The sequence below is a fragment of the Mauremys reevesii genome, linkage group 3 (genome assembly GCF_016161935.1).
Source record: "Mauremys reevesii isolate NIE-2019 linkage group 3, ASM1616193v1, whole genome shotgun sequence".
NCBI classification, from domain to species: domain Eukaryota; kingdom Metazoa; phylum Chordata; order Testudines; family Geoemydidae; genus Mauremys; species Mauremys reevesii.
This window is the reverse complement of record NC_052625.1, coordinates 177,256,942-177,284,405: the sequence shown is the minus strand read 5'-3', so window position 1 is coordinate 177,284,405 and position 27,464 is coordinate 177,256,942. Positions and strand designations below refer to the sequence as shown.

The 27,464-nt window shown below is 42.0% G+C and overlaps 1 long non-coding RNA gene across 1 annotated transcript in view; it reads left to right on the top strand.

Annotated features, from left to right (window-relative positions):
- Positions 1 to 16,684, top strand: part of LOC120401853 — a 51,404-nt gene extending 34,720 nt beyond the window's left edge. Inside the window, exons 4-6 of the long non-coding RNA XR_005596785.1 lie at positions 10,232 to 10,297; positions 15,901 to 15,972; positions 16,571 to 16,684. This is a non-coding gene — a long non-coding RNA (uncharacterized LOC120401853). The remainder of the gene's footprint in view (positions 1 to 10,231; positions 10,298 to 15,900; positions 15,973 to 16,570) is intronic.
- The last annotated feature ends 10,780 nt before the right edge of the window (positions 16,685 to 27,464 follow it).

The following is a 27,464-nucleotide window of genomic DNA, read 5'->3' as shown; positions in this document are numbered from 1 at the left end:
TCTGGACGGGTGAGTAGTTCGAACGAAGGTAGTTCGAGTTCATCTACGCTATTCGTACCTTAGTTCGACCCACCCCGTCCAGTGTAGACCAGGCCTAAATTGCTTCTCAGTGTAAGTCCTAAGGATATCATAATCTGGCAATAAAGGGCCAGATCCAATTTTGGAGTCAGTCATATTTTGGCCTTTATAGTGGCAGGATTGGTGCAGAGATTTTAAAAACAGAAGTCCCAGTATGTGTGTGAACTGTGCAGAGTGCTTTGCTCTTTCTAGCAAAATAAACCCCTCTTTGAACAATTTCCCTATTATATATATAAAAAATATTAAAAATAGAAGGCTGCTTATATAAAGTATTTTACCAAATATATGAAAACTTGGTATTGTGCTGGGGAGAAAGGTATATGTTATGTGTGTATGACTCAGATCATAGGGATATTGAATCAAATTCTGTTGTCATTTACAATAGAGTCAATCTGGAGTAACTCAAACAAAGTCTGGAATAACCTTGGTGTAAATGACATCAGAATTTGGCTAACCAACTTCTGTAATTCTGCAATGAAAGTACCTGATGGAAGACTTTTTAATCATGGAATGAAGCTGAAACCTATTCTAAAAGGGAGGAATCATTACAATAATTTAAACCTAATCTGTCATGAAGATAAAGCCATACGTTTTGACTTATTTTTTAAAAAAAGGTAAATTAAGTACAACAAAAAGAGCCAGATCCTTAGCTGGCGTAAACTGATATGTGAAGTCAATGGAGCTATGCTTATTTACACCACCTGAAGATCTGACCTAGAGTATTCAGAAATGGATTTAGCTTTCTTGGGTATTTTTCCTCCTTTCAGATGAACCCTTTGGCCTGGTCTACACTAGGACTTTAATTCGAATTTATCAGCGTTAATTCGAACTAACCGCTCAACCGTCCACACCAGGAAGCCATTTAATTCGAACTAGAGGGCTCTTTAGTTCGAATTTGGTACTCCACCCCGGCAGGTGGAGTAACGCTAAATTCGCACTTGCTAGCTCGAATTAGGCTTGGTGTGGATGCTAATCGAACTTAGCAGCTCCGGGAGCTATCCCACAGTGCACCACTCTGTTGACGCTCTGGACAGCAGTCCGAGCTTGGATTCTCTGGCCAGCCACACAGGAAATGACCCGCGAAAATTTGAATTCATTTTCCTGTCTGGGCGGTTTGAATCTGACGTTCTGGTTGCACATCGGGGCGAGCTCCGCAGCACCTGCAACGATGCAGAGCTCTCCAGCAGAGGAGTCCGGGCAATCCCAGAATAGAAAGAGGTCCCCAGCATGGACTGACCGGGAAGTCCAGGATCTGATCGCTGTGTGGGGCGAGGAGTCTGTGCTTTGAGCTGCGCTCCAACAAGCGGAACGCCAAGACCTTCGAGAAGGTCTCTAAAGCCATGAAAGAGAAAGGATACAGCCGGGATGCGATGCAGTGCCGCGTGAAAGTGAAGGACCTAAGACAAGGGTATCAAAAGTCAGAGCGGCACCCGGCCGCCCCGGAGCCCAGCCCCAGACATGCCGCTTCTACGAGGCACTGCATGCCCTTCTAGGTGGGTCTGCCAGGAGTGCCCCACCAGTGACGGTGGACTCCGAGGACGGAATAGTGTACCGGGACAGTTCCTCCTCCCTGTTCGCCGATGGGGAAGATGAGGAAGGGTCTTTTGAGGACGGCGCAGGCGACATCGAACCCACTCCCGCTTTCCCTGACAGCCAGGATCTCTTCATCACCCTCACAGAGATCCCCTACCAACCGTCCCCGCCCGTTAACCCGGACTCGGAATCAGGGGAAGGATCAGGCGGTAAGTGCTACAAACAAGGAAACATTTATTTTTTTAAGAAACAGGGATATATATAAAAAATAGAAATACTATATAAAAATTTTTAAATATGAAACTATACAAACAGCAGGTCTACACATATAGGAATGGAGCAATAGTCCTCTGGGGATAGTTCAAAAAAGCTCTCAGAGAGCAGCTGGAAAAGCCTCAGCAAGAGGTTTCTTGGGAGAGGTGCTTTATTGGGTGCTCCGTTGAAGCACACTCTTCCGCGCCATGCCATCCTCAGGTACAGGGGGACCATCGCCTCTACGAGCATGGCAGCGTAGGGTCCTGGTCTGTGCAGGGCTTCTGTTAACATCCGCTCTCTGTGTGCGCCTGACACGCCTCAGGGTGATGTCGTTGTGGAAGTGCTGCATCTAATTAGTGGAATTAGTGTACTGTTACTATTGTGCATGGTAGACTTTTACTTTGCATAAGAATGACCCTCGCTTAACAGAGTTTTACTTTGCATAAGAATGACCCTCGCTTAACAGAGTTTTACTTTGCATAAGAATGACCCTCGCTTAACAGCCACTTGTGGCAGGCCTCAGAGGAAAAGCATACAGGGGTCTTTCCCGTTCACTGGCGGGAGATGCCGCATAACGCTCATCTTTTCTGCTTTGCACATTGCCTCCAGCAGGAGAGCACAGCTAAGCACTAACTGATAAGCACTCTGTACTGTAAGGCTTACCAGGACTTTGTGCAAGAGGGATGCAGCTATCTTTCCTCGCTTGCGCTCTCCAGTGCAATGGCGCCGCCAATGAGAGCGTATTCCGAAATCTCGGACTAGTTCTGAGATCTCCTGAGACTTGGTTCCCTCTTTGGTCTTGTTCACTGAAACTGACTAGACTGTGTTTACTGTTGGCAAACATGTATGTGTTCAAGGAAATCACCTACTTTTTCACATCACACAGCTTGGCTCCTTCCCGGACTGCCCGCCATCCCCTCGCAGAGGCTGGCTCGATTAGACGCCGAAAGAAAAAGACAAGGGACGACATGTTCCAGGAACTGATGGCCAGCTCCAGAGCGGAGGCGGCAGAGCAGAGACAGTCGAGGGAGAGCCTGTGTCAGCAGCATCGCACACACCTGGAACGGGAGGATAGGTGGCGGCAGGAAGACCAGCAGGCGACTCAAACGCTGCTTGGTCTAATGAGGGAGCAAACGGAGACGCTCCGGCGCCTTGTAGATGTTCTTCAAGACCGCAGTCAGGAGGAGAGAGCCCCCCTGCAGTGCATCTGCAACCGCCCTCCAACGCCAAGAAGTCCTGTCCCCCCCTCACCCAAAGTGACAAGACGGAGGGGCGGTAGGGGCCGTGAGAACTGTCCCTGCACCGCAGCACACCGATAATGTTAGAGACAACTGTCGCGCTGTAAATTTGTACAAGCTCTTTCTTTACAGCATCAACCAGTCCCAACTCCAAGTTCAAACCCCCCACTGTGTATTACATTATTAAAAGCGGTTTGGTGTTACTGACTGTTTCTGTCACGTTTCTGGTGTCAGAAGACTTTCTGTTGTTCTGTGGGGGTGGGGGGGGTAATTGTAATGTCACTGCATAGCCCACAGTGCCATGCTACAGACTTGGCTGCAGGGTCAACTGCAGGGCACACACAGACTGCAGTCACTAGGCACCAGGGACAGTCTGTGTGGTGTATGCTGCCCCGGTCTTTCCTTGAGGTGTATGCTTGTGCAGGGTCCTGGTGCCTGACATCCCGAATGTAAAGGCAGGCTTCCCTTCACATGCATTTGGACCGTAGTCACGATCCTCCCCGGTGCCCCGAGCCCCAAAAATAGACCTCATCCAGGGGCAGATACTCACCCTTCCCCACACCCTCACCCCTTCCAACGCCCAAACCCACAGCCGTCATGGTAACCCCTATCCAAGGATGGCACCCTCGCCCCTTCCTGCAAACCCACCCATCAGTGCACACCTTAACCAGCACAGAATGCTTCCATGTTTCAACGAATAAACAGAAATGCAAAGTCAACGAAAGATTTATTATTAATTACTAAAACATGTCCTTAGTTTTAAAACGTCCTTGGGAAGTGGGGAAAACTTGGTTTATGATCAGGCTCTCTTAAAATCAAGTGGACAGTCACAGGTTACCCTGCTCTGCGAGGAAACTCGCTTTCAAAGCCTCCCTGATGCATATCGCTTCCCGCTGGGATATTCTCTCAGCACGGGTGTCTGGCTGATCGTAAACAGCAGCCAGGCGATTTGCCTCAACCTCCCAAGCGGCCAAAAGGTCTCGCCCTTGCTCTCACAGAGATTGTGGAGCACACAGCAAGCAGCAATAACTACGGGGATATTCTTTCGCTGATGTCCGAGCGAGTCAGTAAGGTCCGCCATCTCCTTGAGACGTCCGAAGCACACTCCACCACCATTCTGCACTTGCTCAGCCGGTAGTTGAAGAGTTCCTTTTCAGTGTCCAAGGCGCCTGTATAGGGCTTCATGAGCCAGGGCATTAGCGGGTAGGCCGGGTCCCCGAGGATCACTGTAGGCATCTGCACATCCCCAACCGTTATTTTGTGGTCCGGGAAGAAAGTGCCTGCCTGGAGGCGTCTAAACAGACCAGAGTTCCTGAACACACGCGGCCATGAACCTTGCCCGCCCACCCGACGTTGATGTTGGTAAACGTCCCCTATGGTCCACCAAAGCTTGCAGCACCATTGAAAAGTAGCCCTTTCGGTTAATGTACTCGCTGGCCTGGTGGGCTGGTGCCAGGATAGGGATGTGAGTCCCATCTATAGCCCCACCGCAGTTTGGGAATCCCATCGCGGCGAAGCCATCTATGATGGCCTGGACATTTCCGACAGTCACTACCTTTGAGAGCAGTTGCTCAACGATTGCGTGGGCTACTTGAATGACAGCAATCCCCACGGTAGATTTGCCCACGCCAAAGTGGTTCGCTACTGACCGGTAGCTGTCTGGCGTGGCAAGTTTCCAGAGGGCTATGGCCACTCGCTTCTGCACAGTCAGGGCTGCTCGCATCCTTGTGTCCTGGCGCTTCAGGGCAGGGGACAGCAAGTCACACAGTTCAAGGAAAGTGCCCTACGCATCCTGAAGTTTCGCAGCCACTCTGTGTCATCCCAGACCTGCAGCACTATGCGGTCCCACCAGTCTGTGCTTGTTTCCGGGCCCAGAATCGCCGTTCCACACCATGAACTTGACCCATTGCCACCATGATCTCCACTGCCCGGCGTACCCTGCTTTGTGAGAGGTCTGCGCCACTCTCCTCACCGTGCTGCCGGAGCCTCCTCGCCCGGTTTCTCAGCATCTGACTGTGGAAGAGGTGGACGATAATGTGCGAGGAGTTGACAATGGCCATAAGTGCAGCGATGATCGCAGCGGGCTCCATGCTCGCAGTGCTGTGGCGTCCACGCTGTAACCGACCAGAGAAGGGCGCGAACAGATTTCCCGCCGGCGCTTTCAAGGAAGACAGGGAGGGCGGGATTGACGGTTCAATGACGACACATTTTTCCCCCCAGCATGCATTGGGGGGAAATCCCACAATTCAAATGGGCAGCGGGGAGTGCGGGAACTGTGGGATAGGTTCCCACAGTGCACCGCTTCCAAAGTCGAAGCTGGCCCTGTGAATGTGGACTAAGAAGTTCGAATTTGTGTATTTAGTATGGATACACAAATTCGACTTATTAAGGTCGAATCCACAAATTCGACTTAAGTAGATTCGAAATAGTCCTGTAGTGTAGACAAGCCCTTTCATAGTGTAGTTATTTGAGCAAGGGAGACATCTCTTTAAATCAGAAGTTCAACATGTTCTAGATTCCTCACATTCCTTTCTTCCCCATTCCTCCCATGTTAATTACCATCCCAAATTACCTTTTGACCAGGAGAATGCAATCTGTGGTTTTTGTTGAGGCCCTGCTTATAGGTCTGCCGCTGATCTGCTGATAGAAGGAGCTGAAGAGCAGGCTTGTAAGGACAGTGCCATTGTGGAGAGCAACTGTGTCATTTTCACAACCTGGCCTAGTCTCTGCAGTGACTGAAGGAGCCAAAGTTCTGAGATTGCTCGTGAACCTGGGTTTCTGGTGTGAAAGAATCTTGCTCATGTTTATTACCTTGTGGAAACTGAAAATGTAATATCCCAAGGGGTGTGCACAAAGGGGGACAAGCAGGGGCACACCCCTTCCCCCCGCACCCCCCCCCCCCCCGTAATCAGCTGAGAAGTTCTGTGCCCACACTGCAGCCAAGTACTTGTGGATGCATTTATTCGGCTGGCTGCACGGCGCATGGATTTTCAATGAAACGGTGAGTGTACAGCTGTTTATTTCTATGCATATGTTGTATGTGTCTGTGTTGATATGGTTTAATGTGTACAATATGTGTATGTTTAATGTACCCCCACCCTCCAGCGGTCAAATTTAAATTCCTGTGCACACCCCTGATAAATCCCCGATCTCCAATTAACAAAAGGTTAAACTTTACAAAGTGAGGCAGAATCTAATAGGGGCAGTCCAGAAAAAAATTAGGCATTTAAAGTGGAAAAGAAAAACAGTGTCGTAATAAATATACAATATTTAATGTATGGAATGTGAATCTGACCTCAGAGAACAGATTTTTTTCTCACCTTTGGCTCATATTTCCTTTCTGACATAGAAACATAATACAAATCTAAAGTGTCTGATCCAAGAAGAGCAGCCACAATCTTTATAAGGCTAATGATCTTACATTTCTATGGTGTCTTTCCCCCTGAAGGGTCCCAAAGTGCTATACAAATCACACATGGCTCCATGAATCTATTCCCACAGCTCTGAATTGAGAGGAGCTCTGTGCATAGCAACATTACTTGGGAGAGGAAGTGATAAATACAACACATTAACACAACAAGAGAGGAGGAAATAGAACATAATTAAATCTAAAAATATTGAAGGAAAGGTAAAATCAAGCTCCTTTCTTCCTTCAGTGCTGCCACCCATTGTTGGTGGTACTCATTGCAGTAAACACCTGGTGCATAGGGATTGTAGCACTAGGTCCTGACATTCCATCATGGCCTTTGTGAAAGTGGAGTAGCCCCTTTCCCTCACTACACATGCATGGATCTTTGTGCTGGACAGGATCCTTGGAAGCAGAAAAAGCAGCAAACCAAAACTATGAACAAGTGTACGCTATAAACTGTTGACATCATTCATCTGTTCTGGGGCGTTACACTGGCCACTGGGAGATAAGTACCATCCACAGGCCCTGCAGTGCTTTCAGGAAATGTTGCATGTGGCTGGCATGCACTCTGTGCACCTGAAAGAAAATGCCTAGTGTGGCTACCTGCACCACTGTCTCCTGGGCCAGTTCAGCAGACCACTGTGATGTGCGACTGTCCAGGCCTTCTTTCTTAAAATGTCACACTATTGCCACCACCATAGGGAGCCCTCACCCAGTTGTTGGTGCTAAAACTAGAACTGGTTGGAGGTTGCGGAAGGGGAGGAAAGAATTTCCTGTAAACAACGTAAATGAAAATGAAAAACTTTTCATTTTAGTCAAAAAATTACATTATTTTTCAGGTTTTTTAACCAAGAACTGATCTTTTTTTTAGTTTTCAGCAATGAAAATTGAAACTTTTTAAAATTGTTTCCTTTTTTTGGCATCTGAAAAATGTTGGCCAGTGGAGCAAATACTTTCAGCAAAACCAAATTTTGAGTTTGGGTTTTTTTGATAAAAACCTGAATAATGTTGCCAAAGACTTGACACTTCCTGAAGAAAGATTATGTTCAACAAAATTGTCAGTTTCTATTTGGAAAAATGTTTCAGTGGAAAATTTGTGACCAGGTAGTTTTAACCTGTTTGGCTAACCATTATTCAGGGCCAGTTTAAATGACATGTTGGTTAAAATGCTGGCAGACTGTGTGCACTAACTTATTGACTGGTGGTAGTAACCGTCGGCAGGGCATGCACAGGAATTTACATTTGACCATTTTGCGGGAGGAGATGTTAAACACACACATTATACACATTAAACTATATCAACACACACACCTATAACATATACATAGAAATAAGCAGCACTACATTCACCATTTCAGCAAAAATCGATGAGCCATACAGCCATCTGAATAAATGTATCCACAGGTACTTTGCTGTGGCAGGGTTGCAGAGCTCCTCCAGCCCCAGGGTTGCAGTGGGGAAAGAGATGGAGCTCCTCTGTCACTGGGGCCAGAGGAATTCTGTGTCCCCACTGCAGCCCCAGGGCCGGAGGAACCTACTCTCCCCTGCTGCAGCCCCAGGGCCGGAGGAGTTCTATGCCCATGTGGATTTGGGGGGTGGGCATGCCCTGTTTACACTGCCATGTGCATGCCCATGGCAGTGGGTAATTTTAAGAAAAAAAAATCCATGTAAACAAGGCTTTTGGGTGCAGCATCGCATTACAATGATGCAGAGTAACATCATGGTGGATGATGGGGAGGGATAGCTCAGTGGTTTGAGCATTGGCCTACTAACCCCAGACTTTATGAGTTCAATCCTTGAAGGGGCCATTTAGGGAACTGGGTTAAAAATGTGTCAGGGAATTGGTCCTACTTTGAGCAAGGGGTCAGACTAGATGACTTTCAGAGGTCCCTTCCAACTGTGATATTCTATGATGCTTAGTCTTGCTCAGAACAAATGCAATGAAAACAGTGGTATACATCCCCCATGTATCTGTGGGAAGAATTTTTCATGGTGGATGTGAAACTTTTTATACATATATTAGAGGATTGTAACAGTAGTTGCAACACCTAACTTCTCTAGGGTAAAATTTTCAAAAGTGCCTAAGCGATGTTCAGGCTTAGACTCCTGAATCATCTAGGTGCTTTTGAAACTTCTACCCCTTGTATAAAAAAGCCTTCTATGGCAACATTTCTGGGATAAGACTCATATGTAGAGTGTGTAAATGCATCTCATCTGTGCAAAAGAGCTACCACAGCATAAAGTGAACAGTAGATTTCATAATAAGAAAATGGTCCCTGCTGTATCTCTAGAACTATACATCTCTAGAACTTGTATTAGCCCCCCTGTTAACTGGAATTGCTGTTTGTTCTTTAACAATAGTGGATTTCATTTTGCTTTCTTTGGTAATTATATATGTTAACTCTAAATTATAGTTTATAAGTCCCAGACAAAAAACTTTGTTAAGATGCGGTTAAGGTTGTAAATAGATTTCTCTTTAATTAAACTTGTGTTATTAGAATGCGCAGTTTAAAAAAACCCAACCAACAAATATTTGAAGGTCGGGATAAAGGGCCTGATCCAAAGTCCATAAAGTCAATGGAAAGACTCCTATTGATTTCAGTGGGATTTGGCCCATATAGCTTAAAGCTTTCACAGAAGCACTCATATATGTGAGCTCTCTGAAGGAGGAGGCAAACCTTGAAAGCAGGCCTCCCACATCATTCATCATGCATTTAAAACAAGTGCCCATATGGAAAAATCCTGTAGAAATGTACCAGGGACCAATGTAATCAATACAGTTCTGTAGAAATGTGAGCAGCCTAGTACCTAAAATACTGCACAGAACGTGGAAAATGCCAAAGAGTAAGTGATCTTAAGACGATGACGTTACATCTCTACATGAGGGTCAAATCTGCATTGTATCCCTCTCTCTGGAAAATAGCCATACTCCCAGAGTTTACATGTTCCATCCAAGTGCTTCCCCAAGCTCATTCTCCTTCCATTTGTATCACCCCTTCTATTAGTTTAGTAATAGCCTGTCATCTTGATTTTTCTTAATTTTGCTTGTGATATAAACTTCTCTTCCTCCTCCCCACCCGCCCACCATGTGAACAGATTTCTTCTGCCATATGCCCATTTAAACCTAATTGTAGTGTCTGAAAAACTTTTATGCTTAGCTGCAGTATCCCTTGGGGTTCAGCTATGGCAGAATATGTATGTGACCCATAAAGCCATTTCCGTGTGAGACTCTCCGCACATGGATCTTTAAAGATTGGCCATCTATGCTTTGCACAAACACATGTGACCATCCTGCGTTTTTACAAGGGTATAATTTTTTTTGGCAGATTCCATATTCCATATTTAAAATCAGTATGCAAAGTATTTTTAAAATCTCAATTTCCCCAGGATCAAGTTCCTAAAGATTAAAAATGAACAAATCAAAGCTGTTACATTTTGTTTTTACTCCAGCTAATTTGTAGTGGTAACTACTCAAACATGACTAATTGGCAATTTGTAAAATGGGTTGCTCTCAACAGCATGTTTCTTAGAAGTATGAGTTATATGACTGTTGCTTTATTATGGTAAGTCTTAGAAAATGGGGTTGTGGTGAAAAGTGAAGTCAGAGAAATATAGCAAAAAAAGTTAAGTGTTACAGGCTTTGTTTTGTAACCCAAATAACCTTTATTTCCCCATTTTAGGGCAAATAACACAAGCTATGATTATTCTGTCTTAACAGTGGGCATACAACAGTAGTTACCATACCAGAGCCAACTCTTGTCCCAGCTACCACACGCTGTCATGGGTGAGTGTGTCTCAGTATGTATATTACAAGACAAGCACTGTGTTCAGATGGAGTGGAGAGTACATATGCACAGATGACTTTGATCTTTGGGGATTTTTGTTTGCTGGTGGGTGTAACCGAGCGCAGCTGGCCCTCCTGGCTCCTGCCTCTGCTAGGCCCAGATAAAGTTACTCAGAGACCCTGTAGTTCTGAAACCACTGGTGCTTTTATTTACAAGCCTGTGTTCCCACCATCTTCTCACCATACAGTGAACTCAGCTCTGAGTTCTTTGTGTCTGAACCCAGGAGGGAAGGATTTTCTCTCTGCCTGCACTCCCTCACTCTCATCTGTCCCGCTCTCCCTCTTCCTTCTTCCCAGCCTCTTATGTAGCCCTGGGCTAATTGGGCTGGCAGCTGGCTTTCCTTCCCCATTAGGGCAGGTTCTTTCCAGCCAGCACCACTTTATTCACTTAAATGGGGCTGGCGTGGCAGGGGGCTGATTCTACATTCTTGCTGCTCAGCACCCTGTCACAGTGGGGCATAGAAATCTTGAGAACTGCCAAGTTAAACATTAGGCTGCCTGGGGAGGCCTAGAGAGGAGTAGTAGTCCAGCAGCAGTATATGCATTAAACATTTATGCATTCCAAGTCAAAAAACTGTGTTACAATGGAGTTGATTGACTGTACATATTGGTAACCTAAGTGTAAAATACATTACAGGTATGTTGCAATTATCCTCAAGACCTGGAAGTTCAGCACTCAGGTTACACTTAAAAGAAATCCAAACATGTTAAGTCATGGAAATGCACAATTAAGACATCCAAACAACCTTAACTCTGCCCTGCAGTGACCCCACGCAATAATGGTATGACTGTGATTAAGGTGTATAGTGGTTCAAGAGTAGATTAAAATGATTTTTAAAAACACTTTATGGTTTTTTAAAAAATATTTTTACTCCTTCTGATGTCACTACAGTGCAGATCCTACAGCCAAACATATCTGAACTTTGGAGTATTCAAAATCTAGATTTGAATCCAGATCTAAATGTTGTGGTTTCAGCTGTTTCCTACCAAAGATATTGTAAACGGGAAATGATTTGTATTTAAGAAATAACACAAAACCAGCAGCTAGGGTGGGCATATATTGCAAGGAGGGGCCTATTCTTTTCCTCTTCTTAACTCCATGATTAGAAGTTGGGAAGAGTAGTGTCCTTTGCAGCATAAGTTATGAACAAAGCCAAACACTAGAGAGCTTGTTATTTGTGTCCATTTTCAAACCAATCATCTCTATGATAAACTCCTCCCAAACCTCATTAGACTATCTGTCCTATGAAGACATATGTGGATTTCACCACTCTAATGCAATTACTATATGGGATTGTAACAGGGCAGCTGCTGTTTATGGGGAGTTAGGGCCCAGTCAGCCCATGACTGTCTTATGAAGGCCCCACCTATGGGTAATTGCCCCATAGTCTGATTAGTAAACAAGCACCTGGATCGAATACAGGTTACCCAAGCTCAGTCACTGGGGAATGTTCAAGGGAGACAGAAGGTTCCATAGAGAGGAACTCCCCAGAAAGGTCAGAGCCCAAGGGCTGAGCAGGAAGCCTAGAAGGTGAGCTCTCCAGGGAACCCGCTGGAATGGGGAGCCTGTAAGAGGTGCTTACAGAGAGGAGAGCCTGCTAGATGGAAGGCTGCAGTTTCAGCCTAGGAGCATGGAAGGATGGTTCACAGATACGAGCTGGGAGCCTGGCATGGCAAGGATCACCTGCTGTCCCCGGAGAAGAGTTGCAGTGGATGGACACCTCTGGAACTTGACTCCAGAGAAGACTCATACACCAGTAGTGACATGAGGCCTGATACCAGGGTAGAGACCAGAGCTGAGAGAACCCCTGCAGAGAGCCTGGAAAGAGGCAAACACTGGACTCAGGTAGGGGACACAGGGACTAAGAACAGTCAGGTTACCCAGCTAAGCTAGTCCAGTGAAAATGTTGTTTATGTTCTGTGTTGGCTTTTCTGCTAATAAATGAAACCCTCCAAAAGGGGATGATCTTTAGTATCTAATGGTCTGTCAGGGCTTGTTGATACCTTAGAAGATGGAAAAATCAGGGGCTCCCCAGCAACACAGTGGATGCAGTGGGTCAGCCTCGAATGATGATGGTTCTTGGAGAAGGAATTTGAGTAAAGCATGTGACTTTTGGGAGCAGTTTCTCCCTAAAGCCTGGTCTACACTGGGGGGCAGGGATCGAGCTAAGTTACACAACTTCAGCTACATGAATAACGTAGCTGAAGTCGACATACTTAGATCCACTTACTGTGGTGTCTTCACCATGGTGAGTTGACTGCTGCCGCTCCCCCATCGACAACGCCTGTGCCTCTCGCAACGGTGGAGTACAGGAGTCGACAGGAGAGAGCTCAGGGGTCAATTTATTGCATCTAGACTAGACACGATAAATCGGCCGCCGCTGGATCGATTGCTGCCTGCCGATCCAGTGGGTAGTGTAGACATATCCTTAGACTAACAATGCCATAATCCAATTTAACAATATACATTCACCGTTTGCACTGCTTAGTTACTAATCACTGGAATTCCTGAGCAACTCCACCAAATCTGAATATAAGTGGCAGTAGAACCACAGTCTCTCCACCATCTTTCATAGATTCATAGATTCCAAGGCCAGAAGGGTCAATGTTGATCATCCAGCCTGATCTCCTGTGTAACACAGGCCACAGAATTTCCCCAAAATAATTCTTTTTGAACTAGAGCATAAGGGATCATTTTTTGTATGCAAGCTGCTTGGAGCATATTAGAATGTTCCAAACACATATTGAAATATGAGTAATATCTTTATGAAACAAAAGCCATCAGGTTTGTGTATCTGGCTAGTTAAAAATAATAGCATGTTCCCCTTCAAAAATACTCTAATAGAATCATAGTAGAATATTTTTAGAGAGACAATATGTGTCTATATTATTATCCTTACTCTTGTCAGTAGGCCCATAGAATTTAAGGGGTTACTTGTACGAATAAGGACTGTTCAGGTTTATAAGAGGTCTCAGAATTAAGCTCCTGAATTCCAATCATGATGCGGCTGAATTATTGCATTCGTTTTGCAGTATAAAAAGTTTAAACAGTAAATATTGGCTAATAGATAAACATTGGTTCTTAGATACTGTGAGAGTGCTAAATTGAATTGAGTCATGATTTTTTTCATATGACAATATTTTAACACCTAACCCAAGGGAATACTGCCTTTTAATTAATGTTATAGTCTCCTGTATGGAATTTATTTTTCAGTGTAAAGAAGGGGATCTAAAAATCAGGGTAAAAGACAATAGACAACTAGAGTGTCTTATAGCTTATTCTTTTTTGAAAATTAGTAATAAATAGATTTTTAGACAAAGAAATCAGAATGAGGCTGATCTTTTCATTGGAGTTGGATCAGGCTTGATATCCTTTTGAAGAAGAAAGAGGATTTGGTCCTGTTTCCACTGAGAACAATTGCAAACGTCCAGTTGACTTCAATGGCAGCATGATAGGTAGCTAATATAATTAGGACCTGAGGCAATCAGGAAGGACTGTTTCATCTTCAGCCAGCACTTCTGCGAGATGTTATGCCAAAATAGTAGGCAGGAGAAGAGCAACATTCTTCTTTATCCTCCCAAACACTCAAGGGCATAGCAGTGGCACTGGAACACTTTTAATAGTGGGGGTGCTGAAAGCTAGCTCCCTTACCCTGTCCGTGCCCCACCTTCCCTAGACCTGGGACCGGGAGCAGGGCCGTGTCTCCAGGAGGGGAGACCAGACAGGGGTAAGGGGAACGAGGCTGGGGTGACATCTGGAGGCGGGCACAGCACCCCCATGTCCCTAGTTCCCACGCCTATGGGTCGTAGGGTGTCCATCAGTTTCTATCATTTATTTTGGTCTTGTGCTGGTCTGCTCAGAGTTCTGAGTGTCAAGCTGATGTATTTCTTTCTCTATTCTGTGTAATGTTTCTCTAGGTAGCCCTCTTTTTCACTTTCCAGGTAGTGTCCACATTATCACTTGCCATGGAAGTCATGTGGGTGGCATCCTTAAAGTGTGTTCTAAACATGTTCATGATCACCTTCTTACCCTGTTTGATGCTTTACATTGGGTTGCTCTTCTTAGAGTTTCTGGCAACATCAGAAATTCTTTACAATGGACTCTGAAGATTTTCCATCGGCATTTACTTAGGAATGAATTAATCTTCTAATTGATTTCTTTTGTAGATTTCCATGACTCTGCTCCATAAAGGAGGACAGCCATGATGCTGTGTTAACAAAAAATATATATTCTGTGTCAGTGCCAATTGTGCTATTTTTTCAAATCTTTTCAAGATTGTGAAAATTGTTTTCTCTGTTGCTTGACACCTAGCATGGTGGTACCAGCATTGCACATCTCATGCTCTAGATAGGTAAAATGACTTACTACTTCTAAGATCAACATTGGGCTGCAAGATAATAGAAACTATCAAGGGCTAAGCTATTTGCTTCCTTACATTGTTGCGGTCAGATATGGCTGATCATATGACTCTTGTTTTAATCGGGTGAAGATTTTTTTTTTAAGTTTTCAAAATAAAATCTGTGGAGTGGTGGATAATACTGTAGTTGGGAAGGGGACAGATATGGAGTTTTGGTAAGAGATTTATTTTCAGAGTGTTCTTAAATGCTACCCAAGAAAGTGTGTGTCTTCCAGCATTGCAGTGTTTTCCAGTGTTCAAATCTTCCACCTATATACCTCCCAAAAATTCATCTCTTCCATCATGCCAATATTATGGCCCAATTCAGCAAGGCACCTGAGCAGATGCTTAAGGCCCATTGACTTCAATGGGATTGAAGCATGGGTTTAAGTGCTTTGTGAATTAGGGTTTACGTGAGCCAAGAATATTAACTATGGGCCTGGTTCAAAAAAGCATTGTAGTCTACTGGATTCTTTCCATGGATGTCAGTGGGATTTGCTTGAGGTTCCATTTTTCTTAATTTTTAATACATTTAATTAAAACATCTCAGCTTGAACAATCATCATATTTCTGTACCTAGGCTGAGCAGCCACAGAATGGTATTTCTATAACCCTAGTCTTTTCTTGCCTCATTGTCCTCCTTACTCTTTGTCACCTCCACTTGTGTGTTATGCTTAAAATATACATTGGTAGCTCTTAGGGGCAGGCACTATTTCTACTTTTGGGCCTTCTCAAATAATAGATATTAGCAAAAACACTCTCCAAGAACTTGCTCAGTATTTTTTATGAGGGTGAATAGCTTAACTCAAAATGTTTTTCTGTCATGGCAGGAACATGAACATAAAAATATGGTAGAACTGTCCACCCAGCAGTAAAGCCCCATAAAAACTGTTCAGAATTCACTATGGTAGAAAAACAGACAGTGCTTCCAATTATCTGGAATTAATTTTAACACCAATGACATAATCAAATTTGTAAAGCTCTTCACAAATTTAGTTATATCATTGGGGTTAACCTTTCTTGGGTAGCATTTATTATGAAATATTTGGGAGTGAAATAATTACTTGCAAATTATATTATGTAACTGTACATGTTGTTTGACCAATAATCAGATCTTTAATATCTTATTTATCTTCTGTTTTGCAGCCTACATTTGTCAACTGGTGCTAGCTTTGCACATGAAAACACATGTTGAAGTCTCTAATGAGCTGCTGATGGGTAAGAACAAATAGCTTGGGAAAAAAGTGCTTTGGCGTATTCCAGATAAAGACACTAAGTTAACATTAAACTAATATGTTTTAAAGCTCAGAGCTAAAACACGCATGAAGTTGTATGTGCCAGTGCTGCTGTGGATGTAATTAGTGTAAATGGGATTTAGCCTATCACATTTCATACAGTCAAGTTCTGTAACCACCTGGCCACATCATATATGCTAATCCTTTTCTCTTAATAAGAAAAGGGTTTATGGTGGAATTGAATTGAAACAGATAAAATATATACAAATCTGCTCCAATACAACACTTTGGAGTTTTGGAGATCAGTTTTTGAAGGGTCAATTCTAATCAAATTTGGTGAAAAACTTGTTGGATTTATACTAATATTTATTATATGAATTTTGTATTATTTGGGTGTTTGTTCACATGCTGAGATGCTCCAGTCAGAAGGATAATTACTTATAGCTGAATTTCCAAACCGGTTTCAGTTATACTTTGTGGTCTTCACAAATGCACAGCTTCAAGCTTTTAAAAATTGTATTATTATTTTATTTTATTTTTTTTGTTGGTTAGTGCATCATGTTTTTTTTGATCTTTTACAGATGCAGCCAAAAAGAGGGTTCCATTTTATAGCTGCAGCACTCTGTGGTTTCTGGAAATGTGAATTTTTTCAAAAGAAAAGATAAATGTAGGAATGAAATGGTTGAAAGTTCCTCCTTCAATAGTTTATAAGTTTTATATTAACAGCTAGAACTTGGATTTTTTTTATTGCACATGATGTTCTAACTAAAAGCTTAGAAACATATCCACCAGGTATGCTTGTGTATTTATTTCTTTGGGGCTCTGTTTTGGATCTCAGAGAGATGGTATAATTCATAAACCGTTCAGCTGACTATGGCAAATTGTCCCTTATTGAATAATAGAGGGTCCTTTCTTCAGAAATTCCCACAGGATGGGATCAAGAAGGATGGCTAGGAACACTCCATGAGGATTCCCCTTGTGAGTTTTCCCCAATCTCTCTGTTTAAGGAAGAGTTTTATTGCATGGTTTCCCTCAAAATTTGTGAATCAGTGAGAGGACAGGTCCTGTGTCAGCTTTCGGGCTCTCCTGAGCATCCTGACAATGCAACTCCACCAGTAATTTTGAAGTCAATGGAGCAATGCTGACTTACACCAGTTGAAGATCTGGTGCATATGTATAACTTTACACTGTCTGTACAATATAGGCAAGTTAATGGCATGCTGAGAAGATGAACTTGTATATTTAGATTCATAACTGCAACATTGTTTCAAAGTTGATTTTTTTGTGTTTAAGTGGAGCTGAGTTTGCCACTTTCAAGTGTTCGGTGGGGTGGGGGAAGTATCTTCTCATCCTCTTTGCTAGAATACAGTGGAATGTTTACTTTCTCATTTTGTAACTCTCTCATCTTGTGGAACAGTTGTGCTAGGGCAGTACTCGCTATCTAGTTCTTTACTGAACTGCCACTTTTCCATTTGGCCTTTGTTAAAATTTCTGATAAATAACCGACTGTCTACAGCTGTTCAAATCATGTTGCTTTTTTCTAAGTGTCATCTTAGTGATTGTTCTCACCAATATGGGCTTTACTTCAAAGGGAAAATAAGGTATAATAGGGCTTGTTGTTGAGTAAAACTGAACACGTGGGCAGTGGGAAAAGAATCTGTAAAGCGAATTGCACAGGTTTAATACACCAGCCATTCGCCTCTCACTGTGATGAAGGCCCTACAGAATTTTGGCAATATCACTGTCTACAATTTACTTTAAATAACTGTTCTTTGTTTTCTACAGTTGGTATTATTTCTTCACGTTTTCTCATTTGAAGCTAATCCACATCTAAGAAACAATTAGCATGCTTGTGCATGTTAGCGTGAACTGGGCTTTAGGTTTTTGAAATAGCATTAGCTATACTCTTGCTATGAAACTGACCACAATAAATAATGGAAATGTAACATAGGAGGCCAATTAATATACTACTTTATTGTTAAAGGCACTATAATAATCATAAATTTACTTTCATATGATTTATATTAATCGATGGTCTAGTCTATTTGAAGGAATTCTCTAAAGAATTCTTAAAATTACAGTTCTGGAATAAAAAGAAATTTTGCTTGTAGACTGGAGATTTCTATTTCTATGCAATGTAATCTTTATTTCTGTTGGAGAGGTCACTATGTCCAGTTTCTATCCTGGATCCACATATGCAAATCCCACTGACACATGGAAAAAAAGTTAAAAGGTAGAATTTGGTTCTGATACAAAATCAGGAAAGAACCAAAACCATTTTGAAGGAATAATAATAGTTGCAAGTTTTTACCTTTGCTTGAGATTGGTACTGAATGTATATATTAATATTTAGATGAGGTTAATGATCTTACATCTTTTTTCTTTCACTCTGTTTGTAAGGACAAAAATATCTAATTTATAAATCAGAAGTGAGGAACAAAGGAATGAACTGAAGTAACTCAGCTCTACCCTTTCCACAGCTGAGGACACAAAGTAATAATTGTCACTCAGCGAAATTATCACACAAAAGAACAGCAAGTCATTCATTTCCACATGAAAAAGCACAAAAATAGGATTTCTGAAAGACTGATTAGAAGATTAAAGGTCAGAAGGTTAACATTAAAGTTTGTGCCTAAAGGTACATGAGCTTTTGGGGCCAGATTCTCTATTCCATTTACAGCAGTTTTCTGTCAGTGTAACTACACAGAAATTATAACATTAGTGTAAAGGGAAAATCTGGCTCAATGGTTTAACAGATCTAGTCACAAACATTTTGGGTCAGATCCTTAGCTGGAGTAAACAGCAAGTGCTTCACTGACTTCAGTGCAGCTGTATCAATTTACACGAGGTAGCAATCTGCTGTCTTTACATGGGTGGATGGGTATGCTTTTGATAAGTTAGGGAAGCCAAAAGTCTAGGTACCAACATGAGCATAGGGTTCAACTGAGCATTTACGTCACATTCCCCTGCAAACTGCTTGCACAGTCTGGGATGTTTCAGTCTGCAGGCTTAATGAAGAGGAGATATCAGTGAGAGTAGCAACTCATTCTGTCCCCGATGCCAGATTGGCTCAGGAACCCCTCAGTCCCCAGAAGAGCCTTTCAGGAGTGGGGTGTTGGATAAATGGGCTTGTCATTGTAGAATCATAACAATATAGGGCTGAAGGAACCTTGAGAGATCATCTAGTCAGGGCGGCTCCAGGCACCAGCACGCCAAGCGCGTGCCTGAGGCGGCAAGTCACGGGGGGCGCTCTGCCGGTCACCACCAGGGTGGCAGGCAGGCAGGCTGCCTTCTGCGGCATGCCTGCGGAGGGTCTGCTGGTCCCGCGGCTTCGGCGGACCTTCCCACAGGCTGCCGCTGAATCCGTGGGACCGGGGACCTCCCGCAGGCAAGCCGCCGAAGGCAGCCTGCCTGCCGTGCTTGGGGCGGCAAAATACCTAAACCCGCCCCTGCATCTAGTTCAGCCCCTCATAGTGAGACAGGACCAAGTATACCTAGACCCTCCCTGATAAATGTTTGTCCAACCTGTTCTTAAAAACCGCCAGTGACAGAAATTCTAAAACCTTACTTGGGAACTTGTTTTAGTACTTACCTACACATATAGTTAGAAAGTTTTTCCTCCATATCTGACCTAAATCTCCCTTGCAGCAAATTAAGCTGATGATCTTATCTTCAGCGGACATAGAGAACAACTAATCGCTGTCCCCTCTGTAACCACCCTGAACATATTTAAAGACTGTTATCAGGTCCCTCTGAGTCTTCTTTTCTCAAGACTAAACATTCCTAGTTTTTAAACTTTTCCTCGTAGGTCTGGTTTTCTAAACCTTTTATATTTTTGTTGCTCTCCTCTGGACTTTCTTCAGTTTGTCCACATCTTAAATGTGGTGCCAAAAACTAGACACATTACTCCAGCTGAGGCCTCACCAGTGCCGAACAGAGTGGGTCAATCACCTCCCATGCTTTATATACAATACTCCTGTACATAATACTCGGAATATTAGCTTTTTTTGCAACTGCATCACATTGTTCCCTCATCTCCAGTTTGTGATCTACTATAACCCCTACATTCTTGTCAGCCAGTTATTCCTCATTTTGTAGTTGTGCATTTGATTTTTTTCTTGTGTAGTATTTTGCACTTGTCTTTAATTAATTTTATTTTACCGATTTCAGTTCATCAACATCATTGTGAAATCTAATCCTGAATTCCAAAGTGTTTGCAAATCTCCCTGCCCCTGGCCCCCTCCCTTGCTGTCACCATACATTTTATAAGCCTACTCTTCACTCCATTATCCACATTATTAATGACAATAGACCTCTGTGTGACCCCACTGGATACAACATCCCAGTTTGACAGCAAGCTGTTTATAACAACTCTTTGAGTACTGTCTTTCAACCAGCTATGCATCCTTCTCATCCTAATGTCATCTAAACCATATTTCCCCGGTTTGCTTATGAGAACGTCATGTGATATTGTGTCAAAAGCATTACTAAAATCAAGACATATTACCTCTACTGCTTCCTACACCCAGTAGGCCAGGAATCCTGTCAAAGAAGGAATTGGGGTTGGTTTGGTATGATATGTTCTTGACAAATCCATGTAGGTTATTACTTATTACCTTATTATCCTCTAGGTGCTCATAAGATGATTATTTAATAATTTGTTCCAATATTTTTCCAGGTATCAAAGTTAGGCTGACTGGTCTATAATTCCCTGGATCCTCTTTGTTCTCTTTGTAAAAAAGATAGATACCATATTTGCCCTTCCCTATCTCTCCATAAGTTCTCAAAGATAATTGCTAATAGTTCTGAGATTGCTTCACCTAGCTTCTTAAGTATCCTAGGTGAACTTTGTCAGGCTCTGCTGACTTGAATACATCTAACTTAGTAAATATTCTTTAACCTGTTCTTTCCCTATTCTGGATTTTGTACCTTCCCCCTTGTTAATATTAAGTATATTAAGCATTTGGTCACACTTAACTTTTTTTTAGTGAATACTGAAGCAAAATAGGCTTTAAACATGTGGGTCTCCTTGATGTCGTTTGCTGTCAGCTCTCCTTCCCTTCCCTGCACTTTCCTTCATCTATCTTGTGCCCTAATGTATTTATAAAACCTCTTCTTGTTACCTTTTATGTCCCTTGCTAGGTGTAACTCGTTTTGTGCCATCCGCCTTTGGACTTTCTCCCTACACACTTTTTGCTATTTATTTATTTATTTATTTATCCATCCTTAACAATTTGTTCACGTTTCTACTTTTTGTAGAATCCCTTTTTGATTTTCAGGTCATTAAAGAGCTCCTGATGGAGCCATATTGGCCTTTTACTTCCTATCTTTCATTCACAGCAGGATAGTTTGCTGTAGTGCTCTTAATATTGTTTCTTTGAGAAACTGCCAGCTCTCCTGAACTCCTTCATCCCTTAGATTTTCTTCCCATAGGATCTTATCTAACAGTTCTCTGAGTTTGTTAAAATCTGTTCTTTGAAATCTATTGGTCTTATTCTGTTGTTCTCACTCCTTCCTTTCCTTAGAATCCTGAAATCTGTCACTTCAGGATTATTTTCACCCAAATTGCCATGTCACCAGGTGGCCCCCTTTGGAGAATGCAAGATATTAGACAGCGCTGCATGGCTATAATTCAGGTGGTAAAGGACTGTTACAAGGCAGAAGGGCGGGGAGCACTGTTTTTCAAAGCTACTTCAAGGATTGGATACTGGGGTTTGTTGGAAAGAAGGAGGGTTTGTTGGGTAGAGGGAAGGAAATTAGTGAGTTTTACAGGAATTTAGCCCAGGAGTTTTGAGCCAGTTGTAAAACACCTTTAATCAATTAGGCTGTGACAAGGAAGACATTTTTAATGATAAACTGTTAGCCATTTTATACTCTGGTTTTGCTTGAGTATGCCTTGAATTGCTAATGATTACATTAAAATCTACTTCATAAAACAAGAGACTGCCATTAAACAAATACCTATGACTGGACCAGACCAATTTAAGAATGGCAGCTAGGTAAAAAAAAAACCTCTTTAATATTTTCCTACCGGAGAATTTTATTTGGTAAGAATGACTTTACATGATGGCTGTTTGTTGGACTACATGCAATGAGTTGGAGGCCTCAGTCCAAATTGTAACACATCCAGCATTACTTGACAACTAATTGTTGGGAATCTCAGGAGGGAAGCTAAAGAGTGAATTGACATGGTGATTGATCTGTCCGCTCACCTCCAGAGGTGTTTCCTCCAGACCAGGGTTATGGCATGTTGATGGGGCTACGTGTGGAAGCTTCCACTGTCACACCATTGTATTTGTTCTGTGGATGTACAGAGAGCTGTCTGTTACTTTTCAGCTGCATTAAATTCAATAAAGATTGGATTTTTCTTGAATTAGCTGCATCAGAAACACAAATGTAATTTGTTGATCTTAGAGCTATTTTTTGTTGTGACAGCTGAGGCTGTCTTAGTGAAGAGTGATAACAGTGATAAAAATATCTAATCTATTTTTGTAGAGTGGGGAGATGAGGATGTTCAGTTTGACCCAGATACTAGCCATAGTACAAAACCAGCAAGCCCTGTGCATGATACTTTCTTAAGTGTGGTTCTGTGATGCTGACCACTAGCTGCTTGCTGAAAGGAGTGGAGCAGCCACACTCAGAACGTTGGATAGATACACATCTAGGTCTCCACTGTTGGGAGACAAAGAATGTACGCAGTAACTCATCTAGGAGTCTTTATCGCTGCTGTTTCACAGTAGTAACTGTTTTTCTGGGGCCCTACATCTGCTGAAAACAAAGTTCTGCAGTGTTGTGGTTCGATATTTAAATGCCTTTGAAATTGGGTGTTCAGAAAAAGAGGATTCTCAACTTTGCTTTAGCAAACAGTCTTTAAAGAAATGCAAGATTTTCTATCTGGAAAGAGTAATTTCATCGTTAATTTTACTAGTAACACAACAGCTTAATGTCAAACTTTACCTTCACTACTTCCATTTATGAAGGTTTTGGCTTAAAAGCAGAAATGAATACAAGGGATACCAAAATCCTTAGGCATCAGTCAGCGCTTGTGTGTGTCAAAGATAGTCATGTGAGATTTCATCTTTTAATAATTTGTGTGATTTTAAATGTTCAGCTATTGGTCAGTATCATGATTACCATATATTTAATTTTCATTACTATTTTTTCTTTTATAAAACCTTTCTTTTACATTTCTACTAATTTAAATAAATTGTAATATTCATTTCTGATGTGTTATCAGTATGAAGCCCCTGGGTATTAAAATAATATGTAAGGGCACTTTTTAAATGAATAACTGGCTTTTTTATCATAGAAATTATAGATGAAAAAGCTCTCTTAGTCCTTTCCCAATGGAAGATTGTTCTTTCCTGCAATGTATGCGTCAGTATTTGCCTAGTGAGTTCAGTTTTAAATATCTCAAACATGATTTCCATAGTCAGGATTGCAACTCAGAGCTCCTTGTCTCCCATTCCTTTCTCAGATCGCTTTCTCTGAATCACCCTTTAAAACAGATTTTTAAAACACTCCTGCTGTACCAATGTTTGCTGAAAAAAAGAGGCACTTAATATAGAGCATATAAAGGTAACTAATTAAATTTTTAACCAAACTTTATTGAAATATGTCTCATTTATTATCAGGGAAGTTTCCCAGGAGGAGTGAGACTCTGTTATCCTTCTGCATGTCTTATGTAATGCTGTCTTCAGTGACTCAAGAGTTTGAGTACCAACCTCAGGGCAGTCTGTTAGGAAGCAGGGCACATCCACCAGACTAGTGGTGAATTCTGGACTTTGATTTCACCAACCAATTATCAAGTGTAAACTCCTCAGGCAATATAACAGCTTTAATATGGAGTCACGGACAGTCCCCTTCAATACTCCGATCTGTCTGGCCATGCAGGTGACTGTTCCTTTTGTGATAGATGGTCCTTTACACCAAGAGTCACAGCAATATTCAGGTTACTCCAACCTCCAAAGGACCAGCCATTTACCGCAGGTCAGTTGCACATTAGATCTCACACCAAAGACAATGCTTGTAGCCAATCCTATAATAAACTATATAAAGATTTATTAAATAGGAAAAGGAAACCCAAGAGGTATTTATAAGGTTAAAACAGATAAACATATGTACAAAAATGAGTTACAATCCTAAATTTCAAAAGACAATAGAAGCCTCTTAGCAATCTCTATACGTCCTTTAGGGCCAACCCAGGCTATGCTGCTGTGGATCTCTTGCTTACGCCTAGAAACCCTTTGCCTTCAGAGTGCAAGCAGCATATAGATAATCAGTTCATTCTTGTTAGGGGTTTTTAACTCTCTCTTGCCATGTGAGCTGCAAACTCAGCTGATGGGAGGAATCTACTTGCATGACTCATCTTCATGGGAATGGGTGAAAAGCAGAACAATAAACCTCTTTTGTTCTCTTAACAACCCATAATAGTTCATTTGGGGTTGATGGAACTTTTCTGTTGGGAAGGACAAACATCATCTGTTTCTACTGAGCCCTTTGCACTAGCTAATGTCTCCCTCCTATCTGGTGATCTACACAGTCACAGATGCTCACAATACAAATGCTCAGCTATTGCCTATATTGGATACAGATGTTATAAGTGAAAATAATGCACGCAGCAGCTCACAAACTTTCAATAAAGTCTAAACTCTAAATATATTCTTATAATTTGAATTCTTATTTTAACGATACTAACACAGAGATGAGCCAGACTGATTCCAGCTATGCATTTGACAGTGTTCAGTTGAGACTTGGGGACTTTGGCATGAGCTGGCACCTGGTCTGCCAGTGTCATACCTGATTCAGACATTTGTTTTTAATTTCCTTCAATTACAATTGTCTTGGATAGAAAATGGTAATGAAAGTGTCAGTATAAACTATGCATAAACACAGAATGTTTGAGGTATGTCATATTCCAATATACTTTACCTGCATATTTTTCCATGCAAGGAATTTTTTGTCTTAACTCTTCAAGCCAAGGAACATTGCAGATATAATATTCTGTGCTTGGCACAATAGAATTTGTTTTCATTACTTTTTTCTTTTCATTTTGTTTGCTTTCATTTCTTTTCAATTTCAGCAGTGAGGAGAATGTGCTATAAATGTGCATCCGTGTGGTGTCTGGTGTTTACACTTCTAGTGGACATTTCACTAGCAGCCTTTTCTGTCTCTGATGCTTTATGTGGTCAGCTGTGGCTCTTCAATCTTGGCCAATGCACTGTAGGAAGTCATGAATAGCTCTCGCTGTGTTAGCACACCTGTGTTTTGCTCACAGCTGTTTGGTTCACAACAAGGTTGCTGTTAGTGGTTATGAAACCTTTTCACACCACCCACCCACTATCCACTGCTTTATTACATTTGCTGGCACTTGCTGATGGGGTTGAACTTCTTCTTTTTTTCAGAAGACACCAAGATTCTTTATGTATGATAATAAGCCAAATTGGCCCAACACTTTGAATACATTGTATTCAAAAATATTCCATTCCTCCTGTGTCAAAGATTATTAGTTCTCTTTTAGTGACGGGCAAGTGAGGTGCAGTCATGACAAGAAATTTGTTTTTTGTTAATTTTACAGTGGGTTTCTTTTCCTGGTTATTAAATAGTTCTGCACTGGCCAGAGCTCAACAGTTTGAAACATTAAATCAGTTTCCACCACCTATTATCTGAGACACAGTCATTCATTTTTTAATACATCTGTGTTATGATAGCAAGACTGACAGCTTTATTTGTAGTCTTGGGTTGCTATCTCTTCTTTATATCCTACCCCCCAAAAATCAATTTTTTGCAAAGAACTTGGATAGCTCAATGGATCCTAAAGGGAGATCACTACAAGCTTGATCTTCTCATATTCCAGATGTTATGAAGTATACAAATGGGAAAGAAATAATGACTGGAAGAACCAAAAATAGCTGGCAAAAGTGAGGCAGATGCTACCTGAAAAGGGAAAAAAGACAAATCAACTTAATATAAAAACTGCTTCAGTTCAAAATATGGACAAAAAGTAGTCCAGCTGATACCACACATTTACAATGAACATTAGACATTGGGTAACTTGGCTTTCAGCGTTTCAAAAAGTACTTTTTAAATTCGTAGATTAGGAATACAGTTGAACTTTTCTATGTAGTTTCTATCAGCTGCATTTTGTATCTCTCCATGGCACAGTATGTGGCTGTGCTCTCAAAGCTGGACAATGTGTTTTGACAGCCCTTGGCAATGAAAACAACAGTGAGAAAAGCAAACTAGAGTGATTCAACTTAACACAAGCTGACTGTTGTGTAGCTGGACCATCCAAAGCATGTACCATGAATAGAAAGTCTAGAATTCCATAAGGTACTCCATGTCCAATTGTCTAAAAAAACAGAAGAGAAGCAGCTAACAGGGCTAGCTACAGAAATCATTGTTTTCTCTGCTAAACAAACTGTGTGGGGGCTGTTGCAGTAGCAGTTGTCTGAAGTAATAGTTGATCTTCACCAAAGAAGTGAAAGAGACACACATCCAACCCTAAGACTTGGGGGAAGGAGGGAAGAACCCAGACATTCAAGTCTATTCAGGTTTTTATACTGCACTCCTCATCCTACCACCTGAGCATCTTCCAGTAGCTCATTAAGCCATGTGACTACACATCCATCATGTGGTGTTTGTTCTCTCATCCTCTTCCCAATGGAAGAAGCATGTGAAATGGAGTGTCCTGGCTGAGTAATATGTGTTGGTTTTGTTTTTAATATATCTGTTGCTATGCTGTTTATGTTGAAGAAGGCAAGGCCAATGAAATGGAGTGGAAATTGGTGAGGTTTGTGATGGCCGTGAGTTCTTGGGAAAGTTCATTCCATAGGTTTCAGACTGCACCCCAGAGAAGGATCTGTCTCCTGCACTGATGAACTTTACTATTATTGTTGGGAGTTCCATTGTGCAAGAGGAGCATATTTGTCAATGACAGACTTCGTCCTGGAGCTTTAGATGATCTTTTAGATACCTGGGGTCAGGCCATAGAGTGCTTTGAAGATAAGGAGTCAGACATTGAACTTGATCTAAGGTTCTATGGGAAGCCAGTGTAGCGAGCGAAGATAGCCAAGACATAATGTGTGCATCCCAGGTGTGAGGCAGTAGTTGGTGGGAGATGTAGAGAAGAATGTAGGTTTGGGGACTGTTTATAGACATGAGTATCTCACACTCATTAATGGATTTTATCCTCCCAATGTCCCTGTGAGATAGGGACGTATTGTGGGGACCTGAGAAATTAAGTGACTTGCTCAGGACCATAAGAGGAGTTTGTGGCCATGACAAGAATCTAATTCAGGTCTCCTGAGTCCTAATCCAGCATCCTAGCTACTAGACCACCTGTTTAACCTTGAAGATACTCCAAGTGTAGAGTATTATAATCAGATCTAGTGTTCAATACAAATTATTTTCATTCCTTCCATATAGCCAATTAATAAATAAAAGCAGACTAGCACCCTGTTCCTGTCTGGGAGT